A 20,783-nucleotide genomic window follows, 5' to 3' on the forward strand; every position below is an offset into this window, starting at 1 on the left:
GGTAAAACTGTTAAGATATTCATCTGAAAATATCACATGTTCCATGACGGAATACCTTGTTCCGATCCAAGATAGAGGATAGTACACGACCAAAGACGTTTAAAAACGTACAGAATTTTACTCAGCATAAAACACTGTAACTGAAAAATTGAAATAGCCTCCAAATAACTTTGATATATTTTTTGTGTACGGCTTCGTAACAGACGTAAAGAGAGATGTACTACACAGTGGTGTGGCAATTGTTGAAATATGAAACCTGGACAGGAGCAGAAATAATTACCGTCCAAGTTAACACAAGGAACAGAACATTTAGTTACCTTGAATTTCTCCAAATGTACGAAGACACGTTACAAATAATACAGCAAGAAGTCATATCCAGCTATCACAGTGTTCAGAAGGAAAATTTATCTGTACTAAACCACGGAAGTCAAACGTTCCGTCTGTTTGATGGCGCCGGACTCGGAGACTGCTGATTCACAGCTAGCCGCTAGGATGCGCGTGAACTCTCTCTAATGGCCGATATGCAGCACACAGTGGAGCTGGAGGAGTAATGCGTCGGCTCTGTGACTTTGTGCCCGTTAGACCTTATGGTTTGATCGCCGTAGTAGCATTGTGTGGGTCAGTCATAACAGGACAAAAAGTAAATGGGTGGTGTCCTTCTTTTGCAACTGCTGACTGCGCATGATTCTTTTACTGTATTACACGTTTTGATAATCCAAAATGCTGGTCAGTGTTACTTTATGTCGAGTTCGATGGGTTTTTGTTACACCGTAGATCTGCTATTGGTTGTTCTAGTTAGTGTCGTTGCCGTAGCTGGTTGTCGTCTTGTGGAGACACGCTTTTTTGGGATAGTTGGGAGTGGCGTGCACTTGGATTTCGTTCCATTCTTGCTCTTACCGCGAATTTCTTGTTTCGCTACCACCTCTCACCACGGACAACGCTATGGCGGATGGTCTTCAACTAATGATCGGAAGCAGCGGCGTTTGCTTAGAGTTGTCAGTGCTAACAAAAAACCAGCACTACGCAAAATGACCGCAGAAATCAATGTGGGACGCACGATGAACCTATCTGTTAGGAGACCGTGACGAAATATGATGTTAATGGACAATGATAGCAGACGATAGACGAGAGCGCTAAGATCACGACGTAGCCTGCAGCGCCTCTCGTAAACTCTTGACCATATTTGTTGAAAGCTAGACGACTGGAAAACCGTGGCCTGGTTAGATGAATCCCGATTTCAGTTGGTAAGAACTGATGTTAGGATTAGAGCGTGGCGCACACCCCACGAACCAATAGACCAAGTTGTCAACAAAGCATTGTGCAAACTGTTTACGTGGAATGGACTGAGTTCTCTGGTCCATTTGAGCCGATGGTCATCTTTGGCTACCTGGAGACAATTGGCAGCCATTGACGGACTTCATGTTCTTAAACATGTCACCGAGCCACAATTGTTCTCGATTGGTTTGAAGAACATTCTGGACAATTCGAAAAATTATTTGGCTACACAGATCTCGTGACATGAATCCCAGCGAACACTTATGGGGCGTAATCGAGAGGTCAGTTCGTGAGCAAAATTCTGCAGCTTCAACATTTTCGCAGTTATGAACGGCCTTAGTGACAGACTGCAGGGGACTTTCGATTTGTTGATTCCATGCCATGTCGAATTGTTGCGCTACACCGGGCAAAAGGAGGCCCTACGCGAAATTAAATGGTATCCCACGACTTTTTTCACCACAATGTAAAGCCATAAGGCCGATTCAAGCAGCTGTGTTACCATGTTGTCACGTCTTCAATTCTGAAATTCACATAGTCAGTACGTATTAATAATCGAAGAGTGTTTTTAAGGTCGTCAATGCTGCTCGTCAATATTTCTAGTACTGCCAATTCGTCAATGCACGCCCACCGACGGTCATTATAGTGACCGTTAGACAACATTATTGAACGTGTGACGGCCCATTAAGTACTGTTTCTATGCGAGTTGTAAAGCTGAGAATGAGAAGATTTAGAATTTGATCTAACGTTCATTTCCAAATGGAGTGAGTCAAGTTAGTGGAATCAGCGCGCCGCGTGTGAGAGTGGTTGGACGGAATTTTGAGAGACAGCCTTGTGTTGAAAAGAAGTGAATATTAAAAGCGAAATAAATATCAACGATAGATGAGCAGAGGAAACAGGACAAGAGGACGAATATTAATTAGAGAATTCAGAGAAGGTGACAACAAGGAGTTATTAAGGAAGTTATGTCCTGGCTGAAAGCATGTTAGTGGTAAAGTTAAAAACTGAGTATAACTGAGAAGGAACAGTAATAGGAATATAAATTGTTCCGTCCAGATTTTACTGATTCTACGACGAAATATTCCAGAATGGTACTAACCAGAATGAAAATAGAACGATAGAGGAGAGTATTGTATCCAGACGATAGTGTACATAAGAATAAATGATGTTTCCTGGTCAACGTTTAAATCTAGTGACTAACTTTAGAATCAAATTGAATCAAAATTTTAGGGGTTGGGGGTAGAGGAATGACGAGCTTGAACTACATATGGTTTATGGGAATATTTATGTATGACAGAATCAATAAATCTGCAGGCTGCAGTGGAGATTCCGTCGAGCCTGATGGGCCATCAGTTTGTAAGACGATAGCGGGCTACATAGATCCTCCAGTAATGGCCGTGGACCTGTAACTGACTTTGATATAGGAACCACGACCCAGCCACTACTTCTTACATACGGCAATCACCACAGTATCTGAGATGAGTACGGAACGATAGGAAAATGGGACGTCAGGAACGTTCAGACGGTATGCTGTGATCAAAGTTACATAAAAGCATTATTAATAAATCATATAGCCCGAAATACTTTCCAAAACACAAAGATTCTCATGTAATAAATGATTTTAAGACTTGTTCCAAATGCTACTTTAGTCGAAAGATTAAAATTTGATTATGAGGTATTAAGAAAATTATATAGTCTTCAAGAAATGAATCATTTAGTGACTCTCTAAAAACCACGGACTCTCATTTTAAGAAAAAAGGAATTTAAAAACTCATCTTAGTGTTATTATTAATCAAAAGATTAAACTTTAATAATGTGATAAGCCACATTCAAATTTTGATAATTACTGTAACTGTTAAGCATTTAGAACTCCTAGATCAATTAATGAATCATCACAAAATAATTTAGACAGCTTAGCGCATCTGAAGAAGAGAAATTTGTTAACATCAAGTATAGATTTAAGTATCAGGAAGTCATTTCTGAAAGTTTTTGTATGGAGTGTAGCCATGTATGGAAGTGAAACATGGACGATAAATAGTTTGCACAAGAAGAGAATAGAAGCTTTCGAAATGTGGGTCTACAGAAGAATGCTGAAGATTAGATGGGTAGATCACATAACTAATGAGGAGTTTTTGAATAGAATTGGGGAGAAAAGGAGTTTGTGGCACAACTTGACTAGAAGAAGGGATTGGTTGGTAGGACATGTTCTGAGGCATCAAAGGATCACAAATTTAGCATTGGAGGGCAGCGTGGAGGGTAAAAATCGTAGAGGGAGACGAAGAGATGAATACACTAAGCAGATTCAGAAGGATGTAGGCTGAAGTAGGTACTGGGAGATGAGAAAGCTTGCACAGGATAGGGTAGCATGGAGAGCTGCATCAAACCAGTCTCATGACTGAAGACCACAACAACAACAACAGCGCATCTGAAGGTAGATTTATTCTAAAGCAGGCCAACATGGGAGACCTTAGGTTTTCATAGGTCCCTTATGCCAGATAACTAACAAATGTACTATCCCAAGGGACTCTGGTGCACATTTAAACTTAATTAAGGGGCAATCCTGCTGAGGCCTAAAGAAAAGTCTTATCCTGATGCTTATAATTAAATTATATGCAACACTAGCAACCGTCATAAAATGGACGCGCAGACTGCGCCTAATCACTGCTTACAAAATCATCAGTTTCCTGCTCATATTTAATGTGTCAAAATCGTAAATACACTTCCTGACTTTTTCACCAGCGCCCATCAGGCATAAAAGACTTTCACAGGCACTGCTGCTAACGGGCAAACCCCTTGGTTTTATTGCGCATGTGGGCCAGGAAATAGATATCAACAAGAATTCCAGAAACAATAAAGAGTTGCCCGGCCATCACACATGTATAACTTCTGGAATCACGTTCTCACACAAGAACCGTAAAACGTCACCATAGAACACCATAACAGCAATCAGTGTATATAGAGAGAGAACAACCCACAGCCTGCTAGAGATTCAAACAACACAAACAGAACAACAATAAACTATACAACAACAATGGAAAATCTGACGTTGGCATCAACTCAGACAACACTGACATTGTTCCGCGCCAGTAGTTGGTGCACATAACCCACTACATAAAGTCCGTGGTTGTCGAGTCCTTGCCGCTAAACACGCAATAGCACCTCTTGACTATAAGATCATTTCTTTACGTCTACAGCGAACACCCAGCAAAATAGTTAGATACAATAGTTTATGACCAATCATTTTTAATAGGACGTTGCAAGGGTTGTTGTATTTAAGACATTAGGGTCGTTATGGCACTGTTTTGTTTATTAATTTGAAAACATACTACGCCAGTTACTTTGTTGAATTACTACACAGTGTAGAGAATGATTTGTACTCCGAACAGTAATGACTAATTACGGGTCTGTGAAAATACAGTTGTAACGGATTTAAGCGCAGATATTTTTGTATATCGGACATCAATACGTGCACACAGCGATGTGTTGGCTGTTTTTTTCTCTGGGTCGAACAATATTCTCACGAACACGTCACAAAGTTTGCCGTGTAATGACGTGTCACAACTTCTGAATAAAAATCTTTTTATGCATTCAAGGCTGTTCTACATAATATTTTCTTATTATTCTTCAACCATGATTTGTCGTGTGCCCATCTGCAATAAGCTTGCCCAACCGGTATGAGGATGGGAGCACTAATTGCCATACCTGAGGGCTGCACTGGGTTGCTAACAGGGCTGGAACCTCCATAGCGAAAAACGTTCCTCGTCTTGCAGTCTTTATCTTACTCATCAGCTTTTTGTCGGTCATTGCTGTCAGTCATTACCTTCACAAAGGTTCTTCCAACGTTTATATAAACGTCTTCTTAAGAAGGAAATAAACAGTTATCACTTACAGATTTACTTATAGTCGTAGGTTCGTTGTCTGTCGGTGGTTATCTACCATTTCCCACCACTAAGCAACCTAGTTTGGCAGTAGCAGTGCCCTAGTTACGTTACTGTTACAAATATGAAATCTAGTACTAGTCTCCTATTGAGCAGTTCTTCTTGCTACCTCTATGAAGACTACCTCTATCCGCATCTCGATAGAATATAAATTCTTATCCATTTAATAAAGCTAATTATTGGGAACGAAAGTTATTTACAACTTGTACAGAAACTGGACAGCAGTTACAAGTTCTGAAGGACATGAAAGCGAAGCAGTGGTTGAAAAATAAGTAATAAAAGGTTGTACCCTCTCCCTGAAATTATTTCACGTGTACATTGATATTGAGCAAGCAGGAAATGAGCCAAAGAAAAACTTTTAAAAGGTGTGGAAGTTCAACGTGAAGAAATAAAAACGTTAAGGTTTTCTGATGACATTGTAATTCTGTCACAGACAGCAGGGGACTTGCGTGAGCAGTTGAACGGAGTTGATAGTGCCTTGAAAAGAGGTTATACGACGAACAACAAAAGCAAAATAAGTGTAATATACGAGAAGAGGGTGATTGTGAGACGACTAAAACTCTCGAAAAAGGCGCATCCTACAGAAAAAAAGTTGTGTTTGGAAAGTTAATATTAGTAAAGGGGAAGTGAAGGGGACATCGGTCTGGGCTATTGTTGGTCACGTTCAAACCACCGCTCCTGGCTGATAACACTGTTATCGACAAATATCAGGTGTTCCGGTTTTTTGCAATTAAGAACCGCCGCATTTGATTCTATACTTCATTTACGATATAAATGTAAACGTTTACGCTATAACGGTAGATATTTATGTTCGAAATTTAATTCAGTGTTGCAAATTTGATTGTACAGTACAATAAGTTCGGCCGTTTTAGTGGCTGGTTAGAAGCTACGTCGAGCATAATGCTGGAATAACAACGTGGATGTAATAGTTTTCAGTTCTCATCATGATTCTTGATATCGGTGAGTCCTCTTTCCTCTCATCACTGCGGTGCTTGGATTTAGGTGAATCCCTTTGCCTGTCACCATAACTGTAATTCACAATAAATACTGAAACAAACGACCTTTAATTTATTACATTTACTACGTCATGCTGGAATGCATATACAGAACTTAAAAGCGTGCCTGGTGCAACGTTTGTGCAAGCATTTCTGATGTTCCATCATGTACTGTGAAGTAGATGGCACTTCTGCATACAACTTGTCTTTCAGATAACCCAACAAGAAAAATATCTGGCGAAGTAAGGTCGCGTAATCTGGCAGTCATCTTTACCGTCAGATCATAAGAATAGTACAGATATTTCTATTTCCAGAGGCAGAGCCATCAGCAGGGGGTATTTCCGATACTTCGCTCATTGTCAAATGTCCTACTGAGATCACGATTGTAATATTTAACTGTAACTACAGTGATAAAAGTCCACCACTTATGGTCTCACAGTAGCATTCTCCCTTCCTGAGCATGGAGTCCCGCGCTCAATTCCCGGTGGAGTCAGTGATTTTCACCTGCCTCGAGATGACTGGGTGTTGTGCCATCTTCATCATCATCATCATTCATCCCCATTATGGTCGGAGCAAGGCAACGGCACCTTTCCTGGTGTGGCAGTGCAGGTCTCCCGCATTGTTCCCCTTTACTCTGTCAGGAACCATGGGACTTCATTTCCATTTCCATTCCACAGTGATAAATTAAATATGTAACCAGTTTCCTAGGACGATTCTGTCCAAGGATACATGGAACTCAGCGTCGGCGGCCTTTGGTGGAAATGGTTCACGTTTCCCGCTAACAGCACAAGCATTGAGAATTGACAGACAGTTGGTGTACAGAATGTAGATCACCTAACCGTGTCACTCTCTAGATGGCTGAATATCGAAATAATACCCAATATGTGTTGGACAGCCTTCGTGATTGCATGTGTTCTCCATGGAAATTTGAGAAAATTCAATACGGAAGTATGTTTGCGCTGGACCATTTTTCATTCCCATGTAAATTGGCCAATAGACTGATTCTGCACACTTCCCGGCTTTATTTGGTTGAGAGAGCATCGATTGTGGTGAGCGCATCTAGTAGGTGAAAGACAGGTGGAAGACACGTTTGCTGTTTCCCTGGATGTGACAAACATCCTACGTTGACTTTGTAAATTATAAGAATGCTTTAGAATCTGTTATATCACTGATATCGGTATTCACGAGCGGAAATACGTTTCCTATATTATTTTCGAGTTTTAATGTAAGCAAAAATTACAGATGACATAAGTTTATAGATACTCAGTGCTTTACAGCACACTGCACCTCGCTAAAGTATTGGGTTTCTAGAGAAATAACTACCAGTCGATATGTTCGGAATTATACGGCGCAAGCGATACTGCTATGCAAGTTATATTGTTATGTACGTGATATCGAGAAGTATCGCGTAAATGGTGTAATATTAGGCAAAACCATGTCAAAATACATGTTTTCTTGAAATCCCAGAGTCTGGAGATGGCTGTAGAATGCAAGCAAGCGAGAAGGTTGAGGCTAGAAAGAGTGATGCCTTTGTGCCAAGGGGAACCGACCCAGCCTTTGTACAATAGTCTTCGTGGTATATGTGTGAGTGTGTGGTTGGCTTTACTGTGTGTGCTATCGTGAGGGAGGTATACAGGGTGCTCCATTGATAGTGACAGGGCCCAATATCTCACCAAATAAGCATCAAACGAAAAAACTACAAAGAGCGAAACTTGTTTAACTTGAAGGGGGAAACCAGATGGCTCTATGGTTGGCCCGCTAGATGGCGATGCCATAGGTCGAACGGATATCAACTGTGTTTTTTTTAAATAGGAACCCCCATTTTTAATTACATATTCGTGTAGTACGTAAAGAAAGTTTTAATTGGACCACTTTTTTCGCTTTGTGATAGATGGCGCTGTAATAGTCACAAACGTATAAGTACGTGGTATCACGTAACATTCCGCCAGTACGGACGGTTTTTGTTGCGTGATACATTACCCGTGATAAAATGGACCGTTTACCAATTGTGGAAAAGGTCGATATCGTGTTGATGTATGGCTATAGTGATCAAAATGCCCACTGGGCGCGTACTATGTATGCTGCTCCGGATCATGGACGACATCGTCCAAGTGTCCGGAGCGTTCGCCGGATAGTTACGTTATTTAAGGAAACAGAAAGTGTTCAGCCAGATGTGAAACGTCAACCATGACCTGCAACAAATGATGATGCCCAAGTAGGTGTTTTATCTGCTGTCGCGGCTAATCCGCACGTCAGTAGCAGATTAATTGCGCGAGAATCTCAAAAACGTCTGTGTTGAGAATGCTACATCAACATCGATTACACCCGTACCATATTTATATGTACCAGGAATTGCATGGCGACTACTCTGATCGTCGTGTACAGTTCTGCCACTGGCCGCAAGAGAAATTACGGGACGATGACACATTTTTTTCACGTGTTCTATTTAGCGACGAAGCGTCATTCACCAACAGCGGTAACGTAAACCGGCATAATATGCACTACTGGGCAACGGAAAATCCACGATGGCTGCGAAAAGCGGAACATCAGCGACCTTGGCGGGTTAATGTATGGTGTGGCATTATGGGAGGAAAGATAATTGGCCCCCATTTTATCGATGGCAATCTAAATGGTGCAATGTATGCTAATTTACTACGTAATGTTCTACCGATGTTACTACAAGATGTTTCACTGCATGACAGAATGGCGATGGGGTATTGAATAGCATATTTCATGACAGGGGATTGGTCGTCGAAGCACCATACCATGGCCCGCACGTTCACCGCATCTGACGTTCCCAGATTTCTTCCTGTGGGGAAGTTGAAGGATATTTGCTATCGTGATCCGCTGACAACACCTGACAACATGCGTCAGCGCTTTGTCAGTGCATGTGCGATCATTACGCAAGGCGAACTCCTCGCTGTTGGGAGGAATGACGTTACACGTATTGCCAAATGCATTGAGGTTGACGGACATCATTTTGAGCATTTATTGCATTAATGTGGTATTTACAGGTAATCACTCTGTAACAACATGCGTTTTCAGAAATAAGTTCAGAAAGATACATGTATCACATTGGAACAACCGAAATAAAATGTTCAAATGTACCTACGTTCTGTATTTTAGTTTAAAAAACTACCTTTTACCAACTGTTCGCCTAAACTTTTTAGCCATATGTTTGTGACTATTACAGCGCCATCTATCACAAAGCGAAAAAAGTGGTCCAACTAAAACATTCATATTTCTTTACGTACTACACGAATATGTAATAAAAATGAGGGTTACTATTTTAAAAAACGCAGTTGATATCCGTTTGACCTATGGTAGCGCCATCTAGAGGGCCAACCATAGCGCCATCTGGTTTCCCCCTTCAAGCTAGATAAGTTTCGTGCTTTGTAATTTTTTAGTTTGACGCTTATTTCGTGAGATATTTGGACTGGTGACGATCAATGAACTACTCTGTAGATTCAGAACACCGTTTGCCATAAGGGGAATGAAAGATCTTTTTTAAGTGGAAAAATATGTGCAGTGTAGAAATTGAGATTCGTTGCAGAAGCTTGGCCGTCAAGAGGAGACATTTCCAGTACGTTGCTCGGTGTCAGACTATGACAGCATTCATAATATTTAATTTTAGTTACACGGATAAATATGTGCCTGGTTCCCAATATTCTCGTGAGTCTGGAGATGGCCATAGAAATCACAGCAACAAGCAAGCAGGTTCGGGCCAGAAATAGCATCCCAGCACAAGCCTTTTCTTCCGAGCTGGCGCTTGGCCATTGTTTGTACACCAGTTCAGTGAGTCCGAGAAAGCTCCTAGTTTATGACGATTTGGCTCATGGCTCCCCGCTAGATTGGTGAATAGTGAACTAATACCAAGTTTGATTTGAGTCGCCATCGGGACAACGGGTGTTGCATGTGTACTCTGCGGAAATTTGAGAAGATTCAATACGACGAGTGTTTGTGCTGGGAGTACTGATAATATTCGAACTCCTGTCACTCCGCTTCTCCTTGGGTGTTGGGTCGTCCACAGCTGGTTGGGCTCTCTTTGGCTGATATGCTCTTCCGCAGCTGCAGTCAAGCGCCGCGGTTATGGCGGCAGTTTGCTCTGTTGGCGCTGCTCAGTGCCAAGGTGAGTACATGGGACGTATTTGACGATCGGTAGACCACTTCTCCGGGGTTTAACTGTCAGTGCAATGTAGTGATCTGCACTACATAGTTTCGCGCTGAAAGTGTCGTCTGCAGAACAAAGTGTCAGACAGTGCTCCCACACCGGCAGCATCAGTAATTCAAAAAAATGCTTCAAATGGCTCTGAGAACTATGGGACTTAACATCCGAGGTCATCAGTTCCCTAGAACTTAGAACTACTTAAACCTAACTAACCTAAGGACATCACACACATCCATGCCCGAGGCAGGATTCGAACCTGCGCATCAATAATTTCTCGGGTATTTTCAGTAAGAGCCAAACTGAATACTCCATTCATTCACAAGATGTACTTTGTGCTGGGGCATATGAGTCTCTACAAACCGGTTCGAACAAGATGGAGGCAAGGTGTCTAGAGAAAATTCTGAGAAAGCGAGTGTTCGAAGACAAGTTGAAGAAGACCGTCCTTCTCTGGCAAGGATGCTGTCCAACATTGTGCCATTAGGAGATCTCCAGACCAGTAGCTGTAAGACAACGAAAATTCCCGCCATTTTTCTCTTCTGTAGGATGGTGCTTCGAATTACGTTTGCATAATTGTTCTAGTTTCTGCCGTCTGTCCTTAGACAGTGCTCTCTTTCCAAACAACAAGAATGCTTTAATGAATAAAGTATGCTTAGTGGTGAGAACTTTACGTTTCTGAGACGTATTTTGAAGGCAGGGCGCCACGATTTCCAGGAAGGGAACACATGATGCCTCATTAGGATCATCAGGAATAATGCAATCGGTGTTATTCTGGGCTATTTTCGTAAACAGGTCCTCTTAAGACAAGAATTTCCATGCAGACAATCTGAGGCATCAGGAAGGCTCCTACAACAACAACAAAAGCGACCATTAACTATTTCTGCAACACCATAAGGTTTCTGGGAAGGGACTGATATGTAATGAATGGGCTGTCTCATTATGATCGCTAGGATGAATGCATCGTGTGTTATTATGGGGAGCACTGCAAAAGATTTCTATAGCGCATCCAGAGGGAGACTTGGCTGTTATTTACATAGACATGTGATGTCAATATATCGCAGTCAACCTTTTAGCTGCACCTGCGAGTGTGAGGTGGCATGTAAACATCTCGCTGAGGGTGATCCACTATGCGGACATCTAGCTGGACTTCAGGTACAAAGGCTATGCGTTCATTGCACCAGCAACAGTGTCTAGGTAGACACGTGTTTCGACAGGTATTTCTCAGATGTCAAGCAGGAAAGGGATGCCGCCGATCATGCTCGCTGGATGCCCGTGATTGCGTGCCTGCCCCTGACGTGGAGAACCCACACTAAAATGCGCTGATGCCGCCCTCGTCCCACTACTAACGTTCGGCATAAGGCGCAATGGCAGCGTCCAACTTTCTTGCAGTCTCACCTTAAATTAAAATCATTTCAACCTTCTTTGCAACAGATACACACACATTACGTCAGCTGCGCCACAGCAGACTGCAGAGATGAGTGGTGCACAGACGTTCGATGGTGGTGCTTATAAAGTCCATGGTGGTGCAGGGTGACCTGCCATGTGGTGGTGCACTGATCGATGTGGCGAGCGGTGAGTGTTTACACGACATGTGTGTCTCCGGGTTCGCCTGTCCCTGTCACTTCAAGGACATTTTACCTTATTACAGTGGTTGTGGTTTGTATTCCCATGGTAGCCGCTTAGCGGCCAGCGCGAGCGTTACGGTGGCTGGATGGACTCACTCACCGAGATCAACTAGCCAGATGGCGGGGTTCGAGGGCGGACACCGATATCAGGAATTTCGATGATGTGGGGACTCTTCACAATCAACCATAGGGAACAGAGAACTAAGTTGCCGTACAAGTAGCTTATTTGACAAAAATGGCGATGTCTAGTCATACTATTTTAACTGTACTATCAACTCAAGTAACGTTTGATCATCGGTATGAACCGCTTGAACGTGGTAAATGAAATGTAGAATAAATTGCGTCTGTTTTTAATTGCAAACAATACTTGTCAATTGCAATGCATCCACGACAAACGGGAAACAATGATTTGAAAAAATCGTACGTTTTTTTAGGCGTACAATCCGAATATGCAATAAAATGGGCGTTTCCTTTTGAAAATACAAAACTGATCTCGCCCACACGGAACGATTGATTGGGATGCGTTCAGCTGTACCAGGGACACATGTCCCTTCAAAAAAATTAAGTTTTCTCCTACAACACTTTTTCCTATTATGCTTCGTTTTCGAGATAGTTAGTTGTCTAAAGTTAAAACAGAAAATCTGTGGATCGCAGTCGAATTAAATGAGGCGCTACTGAGCATTTAGGAAGTGAGACATTGAAAGTAATAGATGAATTTTGCTATATTAGCAGCAAAATGGCTTCTGATTTCCAAAGTAGAGAGGATATAATGTGCAGACTGGCAACAGCAAGAAAAACATTTCTGAAAGAAAGAAAATTGTTAATACTGAATATAAATTTAAGTACCACCAACTCATTCGTGGAGGTAATTATTTGAAATACAGCTTTGTGCAGAACTGAAACGTGGACAGTAAGCAGTCCAAACAGGATGAGGAATTGAAATATGGTGCTACTGGACTATGGTGAAGAATGGAAGGGGAGGTTGAATAAGTAACGAGGATCAACAGAATCGAACTGGGGAGAAGGAAATTTACGGCACGGCTTAGCTAAGAGAGGAGCTCTCCTTGGTACGACACATCAAGGAATCGTAAATCTGATAACTGAGAGAAGCTTGGCGGTGGATAGGGGGTGGGGAGGTAATATTCAAGAAAGAGAACAAAGGATGAATACAGTAAACAGGATCAAATGGATGGAGACTGTTGTAGTCATGCGTAGATGAAGAGGCTTGCGCAAGAAGACTAGAGTTGTAAGTAGGCTGTTTAGGTTTTTATACTGGCAACGCCACGTAGCGCTCTGTATGAAAATCACTGGCTGTGCTGTGTGCAGTCTGTGGCTGGGTGGCATTGTTGCAATACTGCTATTGTAGTGTTGGGCAGTTGGCTGTTAACAGTGCGTAGCGTTGCGTAGTTGGAGGTGAGCCGCCAGCAGTGGTGGATGTGGGGAGTGAGATGGCGGAGTTTTGAGAGCGGATGATCAGGACGTGTGTCCATCAGAGACAGTAAATTTGTAAGACTGGATGTCTTGAACTGATATATATATATATATATATATATATATATATATATATATATATATATATATATATATATATGTATATATATATATATATATATATATATATATATATATATATATATATGTATATATATATATATATATATATATGTATAGGGTGAGTCACCTAACATTACCGCTGGATATATTTCGTAAACCACATCAAATACTGACGAATCGATTTCACAGACCGAACGTGAGGAGAGGGGCTAGTGTAATTGGTTAATACAAACCATAAAAAAATGCACGGAAGTATGTTTCTTAACACAAACCTAGGTTTTTTTAAATGGAAACCCGTTAGTTTTGTTAGCACATCTGAACATATAAACAAATACGTAATCAGTGCCGTTTGTTGCATTGTAAAATGTTAACTACATCCGGAAATATTGTAACCTAAAGCTGACGCTTGAGAACCACTCCTCCGCTGTTCGATCGTGTGTATCGGAGAGTACCGAATTACGTAGGAATCCAAAGGGAACGGTGATGGACCTTAGGTACAGAAGAGACTGGAACAGCACATTACGTCAAAATGCTAACACCTTTTTATTGGTCTTTCTCACTGACGCACATGTACATTACCAAGAGGGGTGAGGTACGCGTACACACGTGGTTTCCGTTTTCAATTACGTAGTGGAATAGAGTGTGTCCCGACATGTCAGGCCAATAGATGTTCATAGTAGTGGACATCATTTGCTGCACACAATTGCAATCTCTGGCGTAATGAATGTCGTACACGCCGCAGTACATCTGGTGTAATGTCGCCGCAGGCTGCCACAATACGTTGTTTCATATCCTCTGGGGTTGTAGGCACATCATGGTACACATTCTCCTTTAACGTACCCCACAGAAAGAAGTCCAGAGGTGTAAGATCAGGAGAACGGGCTAGGCAATTTATGCGTCCTCCAGGTCCTGTGAAACGCCCGTCGAACATCCTGTCAAGGGTCAGCCTAGTGTTAATTGCGGAATGTGCAGGTGCACCATCATGCTGATACCACATACGTCGACGCGCTTCCAGTGGGACATTTTCGAGCAACGTTGGCAGATCATTCTGTAGAAACGCGATGTATATTGCAGCTGTTTGGGCCCCTGCAATGAAGTGAGGACCAATGAGGTGGTCGCCAATGATTCCGCACCATACAATTACAGTCCACGGTCGCTGTCGCTCTACCTGTCTGAGCCAGCGAGGACTGTTCACGGACCAGTAACGCATGTTCCGTAGATTCACTGCCCCGTGGTTTGTGAAACCCTCTTCATCGGTAAACAGGTAAAACTGCAACGCATTCTCTGTTAATGCCCATTGACAGAATTGCACTCGATGATTAACGTCATCACCATGTAATTGCTGATGTAGCGACACATGAAACGGGTGAAAGCGGTGACGATGCAGTATGCGCATGACGCTACTTTGGCTCAGTCCACCGGCTCTCGCAATGTCCCGTGTACTCATGTGTGGGTTCATGGCAACAGCAGCTAACACACCAACTGCACCCGCTTCTCCTGTGACGGGCCTGTTACGGACCCGTTTGCGTGCTACGACCATACCTGTTGCAAACAGTTGGCGGTAGATGTTTTGCAATGTGCGGCACGTTGGATGCTCTCTATCCGGGTACCGTTCTGCATACACCCTGCAGCCTTCAGCTGCATTTCGTCGACACTCGCCATAGATGAGTATCATCTCCGCCTTTTCAGAGTTCGAATACACCATGGTCACAGTTCCTACAACACTACACTATCACATACGTCTGGTAACACGGTGTACTACAGTTGATCTGCGTGCGGAGACGAATGCAGAATAACAATAGCAGCAAGCGCTACATGCGGACACTGCGACAGCTAGACCAAACCGCAGCAGTGCACTACAGCCACACTCGTAAACACGGTTGTCATCGTAAACATGTCCCTGCAGATGCTGCTCGCAGACCGTGGCCCGTGTTTGTTACAACACGCAACTGAACGTCGGAGGTTTCAAGCGTCAACTTTAGGTTACAATATCTCCGGATGTAATTAACATTTTACAATGAAACAAACGGCACTGATTACGTATTTGTTTATATGTTCAGATGTGCTAACAAAACTAACGTGGTTCCATTTAAAAAAACCTAGGTGTGTGTTAAAAAACATACTTCCGTGCATTTTTGTATGGTTTGTATTAAACAATTACACTAGTCCCTCTCCTCACGTTCGGTCTGTGGAATCGGTTCGTCAGTATTTGATGTGGTTTACGAAATATATCCAGCGGTAACGTTAGGTGACTCACCCTATATATATATAGTTAGAAACTTTTATTTAGCTGCCGGCCGAAGTGGCCGTGCGGTTAAAGGCGCTGCAGTCTGGAACAGCAAGACCGCTACGGTCGCAGGTTCGAATCCTGCCTCGGGCATGGATGTTTGTGATGTCCTTAGGTTAGTTAGATTTAACTAGTTCTAAGTTCTAGGGGACTAATGACCTCAGCAGTTGAGTCCCATAGTGCTCAGAGCCATTTGAACCATTTTTTTTATTTAGCTGGCAGTATTGGCGCTCGCTGTATTGCAGTAGTTCGAGTAACGAAGATTTTTGTGAGGTAAGAATTCATGAAAGGTATAGGTTATTGTTAGTCAGGGCCATTCTTTTGTAGGGATTACTGAAAGTCAGATTGCGCTGCGCTAAAAATATTGTGTGTCACTTTAGTGAATGTCTGAGTACGTTCAGTTTTGCTCAGCTGTTTGAAAATCAAATAACATAAGATGTTTATCAGCACAGTAATTCATTAATTTTTCTAAGGGGACGTTTCAGAGTGGACTGCATTAAATCAGTTTTACGGTCTGAAGACGTGAGCAACAATAGCAGCAGCAGCAAAGGCAACATCAACATTTCTTGATGCTTCACAAATCGTATACTGCTTGCCTGAACTCGGTAGATTCCACGATCGTTGCAGATAAAAATCCCATGTGAAAAGCGAGTGCTTTGCTGGCCATAACTCTGCGTGCAGGGTACGGTACGTACCCAGACGCGCGGCCCCGGGGAGTTGAGCTGACGTCGCGTTAGGCGCCGATGTTACTGCCGGGGCCGGTTTCCTAACTCCAGTACTGTGCAGACTGCGTGGAAAGCGAAGGTGAGAACCCCAGCTGCATCCCTCTGCATATTCATTTATGTATTTATGCGAAAACAGTCCCTCGCGCTCCCTCTTCGGTTCGCACAGGTAGCGACACGAGATGTCTTGCATATAATTCCAGCAATCGTCATATTCGCCTCGCAGCAAGTTGTGGGATCACGTAAAAAGCAAAATAACTGTTAGTGTTTCGCTTAAAACGCTCTTTAAAAACATTTTTCATCCCCTTTCTCTAAATGTACAGTGAGCTGTTCGAAGCGCCATATTCCCGAGTGGTTATAAATAAACTGTCCCTGTTTAATACGTTATATCACGGAAACCAATTACAATACGAGTACCAGACTTAGTAGAATTAATTTCCAGAGTATGCTGTGCATGATTTCCATGCATCACAGCACCACCGTCCAGTTCCAACTATAGCCACCAGGTGCCGTGAACAGCCATTGTGATTCATAGTCTCGCTCACGTGACCAGTCCCAGTGCACTTGTTGACATGTCAACATGAGCTTGGACAAAAGGAGCAGGTGAAGTTCTATTAACAAAAAAACAGTAATGTTAGAGCTAAATTACGAGAATATCGCCGGCTGAAATGACTACGTAAGGGTCCTCTTTCTACACCTGCTGTGCGGAGTATGATGAAGAAGTTCGAATCAATTGGAGAACTGGGATCACAAATGACTGATGAGATCGCTGTTGTTATGCGAGACAACGCTGCGCGCAATTCCCGATCGCCAGGCAGTGCGCGTGCAGTGTCAAGACAGTTGAACATCCCGTGGTCCACTGTACGGAAGGTATCCGTACAACATGCATATCGTACAGCGGCTTGCACGACAGGACAGACAACGACATGTTGATTTCGCTCTCCACTCTCTCGCACAGACTGAAGTCGACCAGTGCTGGACCATCCTATGGACAGACGAAACCCGTTTTTCTGTTATTGGCGGGGTGAACACATAGAATAGCCGAGCGTGGGGATATTCACCTCCAGTTACTGTGCATGAAGTTCATCTCATGGTGAACGTGTCACCGAATGCTGTGGCTTCACAGCTACGTTCGTCATTGGATCATTCTTTTTTGAACAGGCTGGCACTCAAGGACCAAAGACGAGCAGTGTGACTGGCCAGTGTTACTGCGATACGCTTTGCCAGCATGTCATACCCGCCATACAGGAGAGAGACTCATTGAAATCAACAGATTTCGTGTAAGATGGGGCCCCACAGCACATCGCTCGTGAATATCACCTGCTTCTCCGAAACACGTTTGGAAACAATCGAATTATCAGACGATCGTTTCCAAATGCTTGGCCGCCACGATCACCAGATCTTACTCCCTGTGATTTCTGGTTGTGGGCCTACCTGAAGGACAGGGTTTACCAGGGGAACATTCACACATGTGCTGATCTGAAGCGCAGCATGTAAGAAAGGTAGTCAGCGTACCTACGGACAAGCATCATTCTATTATGCAGAGGGCAATCCTGAGCTTTCAGACTCTTTATGTCCACTGATCGGTGCCTTATTGAGCCCCATTGGTAGCAGTAATGATGCTGGTATGAAATGGTATGATGTACTGTCATACTCAAAAGTATCCGAACGACCTGAATTGCATTTCGCCTGATTCGCGTGCAACCGGCATAACGCAGCTGTCTAGCAGGTCCTCTAATCTCTCCTTGGTACAGTCGTTTGACTTCTGAAAATGGTTCCAACAAGTCACCACTAGAAAACACTGCTCAATATCGCAGTAACTCATGATGTAAAGTAATACCACGATGCTACAAATATCAGGGAACACTTTATCACAGATAAGACTGTCCTTAAGGCTTGTAAGCTCACATTTATTACAATAAATGACATACTTGAAATGTTATCACTCTCATTACTGCGACAGATAGGTAATGACGTAGTAAGTTCGTCGTATTCATGATTTCCTCTTCAAAGAAACATACGTAGTTAGCACAAAATGGCATTATAAAATTAAATTATTCACGAGCAGCTAGTTGAGAATATGTATGAACTTCAAATGACACGACGAACCGTCTCGTTCTGCGTATGTATTCAAACCCACGTCAGGCAGACTAAGCAAAGATTTCGTGACTGACGGAAACTAACAGTCATTCCTGATTAGGCATACAGAAAGTGATATACCTCGATTTGAGACAGTATTAGTTAGCAAATATCAACTTTAAATTACATAACACAAACATTTTTAACGGACGCGAATTCCTCCCCAGCATCTCTTGTCCCTGTTAGCGAACTACTAGAGATGTTAAATATTGCTTCTTCACAAGTAACTTACTTGAAATGCCGTGAGGTAAAGCTTTGTGTTGGATAGGGATTCGAACCCGGAACCTAATCAGATTGATATCGAAACACAACCAACTGTGACATATCGGATTTCCTTGCCAGTAGCTGGATGTTTTAACTGAAATGGCGAGAAGAAACATTAATTTTTACTTCCCAGGATTCTATCGCTGTTATATTCTAGAGAAAACGAACGTTAAATATGGGTTTATTGCACCAGCAGCGACATGTGAGCATGTTTGAACTAGAAATAATATGACGAAGAGTCCAGTGCTCACTGGGAATAGAGCCCCACACATATCGTCGTTGACTACACACAAAGAGACGTCAGCTACCGAATTTTTCTCCACCAGCAACTCGGAATAACATCTTGAACTTACAGTGATCTCGCAAATAGTTCTGTGTCCCACTGGGAGTAAAAACCTCAGATATCGTTAGTGTTGACAACGAATGAAGAAACATTAAAAATCAAAATTATTATCCACCAGCAGATAGGTGTTCTTATGCTAGAGCTTGATAATACATAATGAAATCTTTAGTCCGGGTCAGGATTCGAACCCATTCACACGTAATATGTGGAGATGTTGAGGAATCTGCAGTTTTGAACAAACAACAAATTGTAGCCGAGCTGCATTGCCACGAAGGGATCAAATTCCGCGTTAAGGGCGGTCTGAGTTGCATTCTCACTTCAGAACCAATTTAATCGACATACAGAATCTCAGATAAAAGATGGAATAAGTGTCCTGTGACACTACATAGCGTTTGTTTCGTCACTAGAAATACATAACTAGTATAAGAAAGGTTACTAGTGATAGAGTTTCTACATGTCACCACTCCACACTTTATTGTGATTCAACCTAACGTCTATTTGGCAGAGAAGGAATATCATCTTTAATGTGAATTTCAGACCACACTGCCATTATATCTTCTTTCATGGTGTAGTCAGAAGAGAATGGAATCTTTCTCTCCATATCTAAAATCGTTGACAGAAGTGGGAATCGAACCCCGACCATAGGTATAAAAACATACCATCAGTCCACCAAACCCTCTTTTCTGTGCCTTATTTTTCTATTGTAACGCCGTTGCGCCACACTGGATGAGAATTCTGACACACAGGCTTCCTGTAGTAAATTGCAGCATGTTCAGTAAATTCATTTACTTGGTTGATCAAGTCACCATGAACTAGCTGCCTCGGCTACCCAGTGCATACATTCGAGTCTATTTTGTAATCACCGAAATAAAATCACGTAACTGCCACCTACACAGAACTGCCAACAGTGTAGGATGCAGAAATTTAAATAGGAAGTGCTCCTTTCCACTTGAGCTATTCTATTGCGCTATCTGTTTGTAAAAAACGTCGTGCAGCGCAAAAGAAATGCTGTAACTGTTTCTCTCATTGTCAGAAGTCTAGATCCGGCCATTTGCATTATCTCGCAGCGCTGTGGTATGCAGAAGTTCTGGAGGAATTGTTGTTCAGCTCTGGAGCTGTTGGAGAAAAGTGTCAGCTAGTAGCGTAATGGCACGTGTCGTGCTCCATAGATAAGATGTCGTGAGTTCGAATACATTTACCACTAAATTTTTTTGAAAACGCAATTCTGCTGTCTGCTGAAGTTACCAATCTAATGGAACTTCGAACATAATTCCCTTCACTTCTCAACCCACAATAGTCGCATGTGGAAAAAGGGCTAACTTCTGTGACATTTTGTTCTTTTCAGGTTTAATAGACAGCCAGGCAGCAGATGCATCTCGAAGCTTTTGTATTGTGTATGGGGAGAGCGCATCGTGCCCAAATACTTCAGAAAAGTATTTTCTACATTAGGTGTCGTGTGGTGGTGGCATTTTGTTCTTC

This window comes from Schistocerca serialis, chromosome 1, assembly GCF_023864345.2.
Source record: "Schistocerca serialis cubense isolate TAMUIC-IGC-003099 chromosome 1, iqSchSeri2.2, whole genome shotgun sequence".
In the NCBI taxonomy this organism is placed as follows: domain Eukaryota; kingdom Metazoa; phylum Arthropoda; class Insecta; order Orthoptera; family Acrididae; genus Schistocerca; species Schistocerca serialis.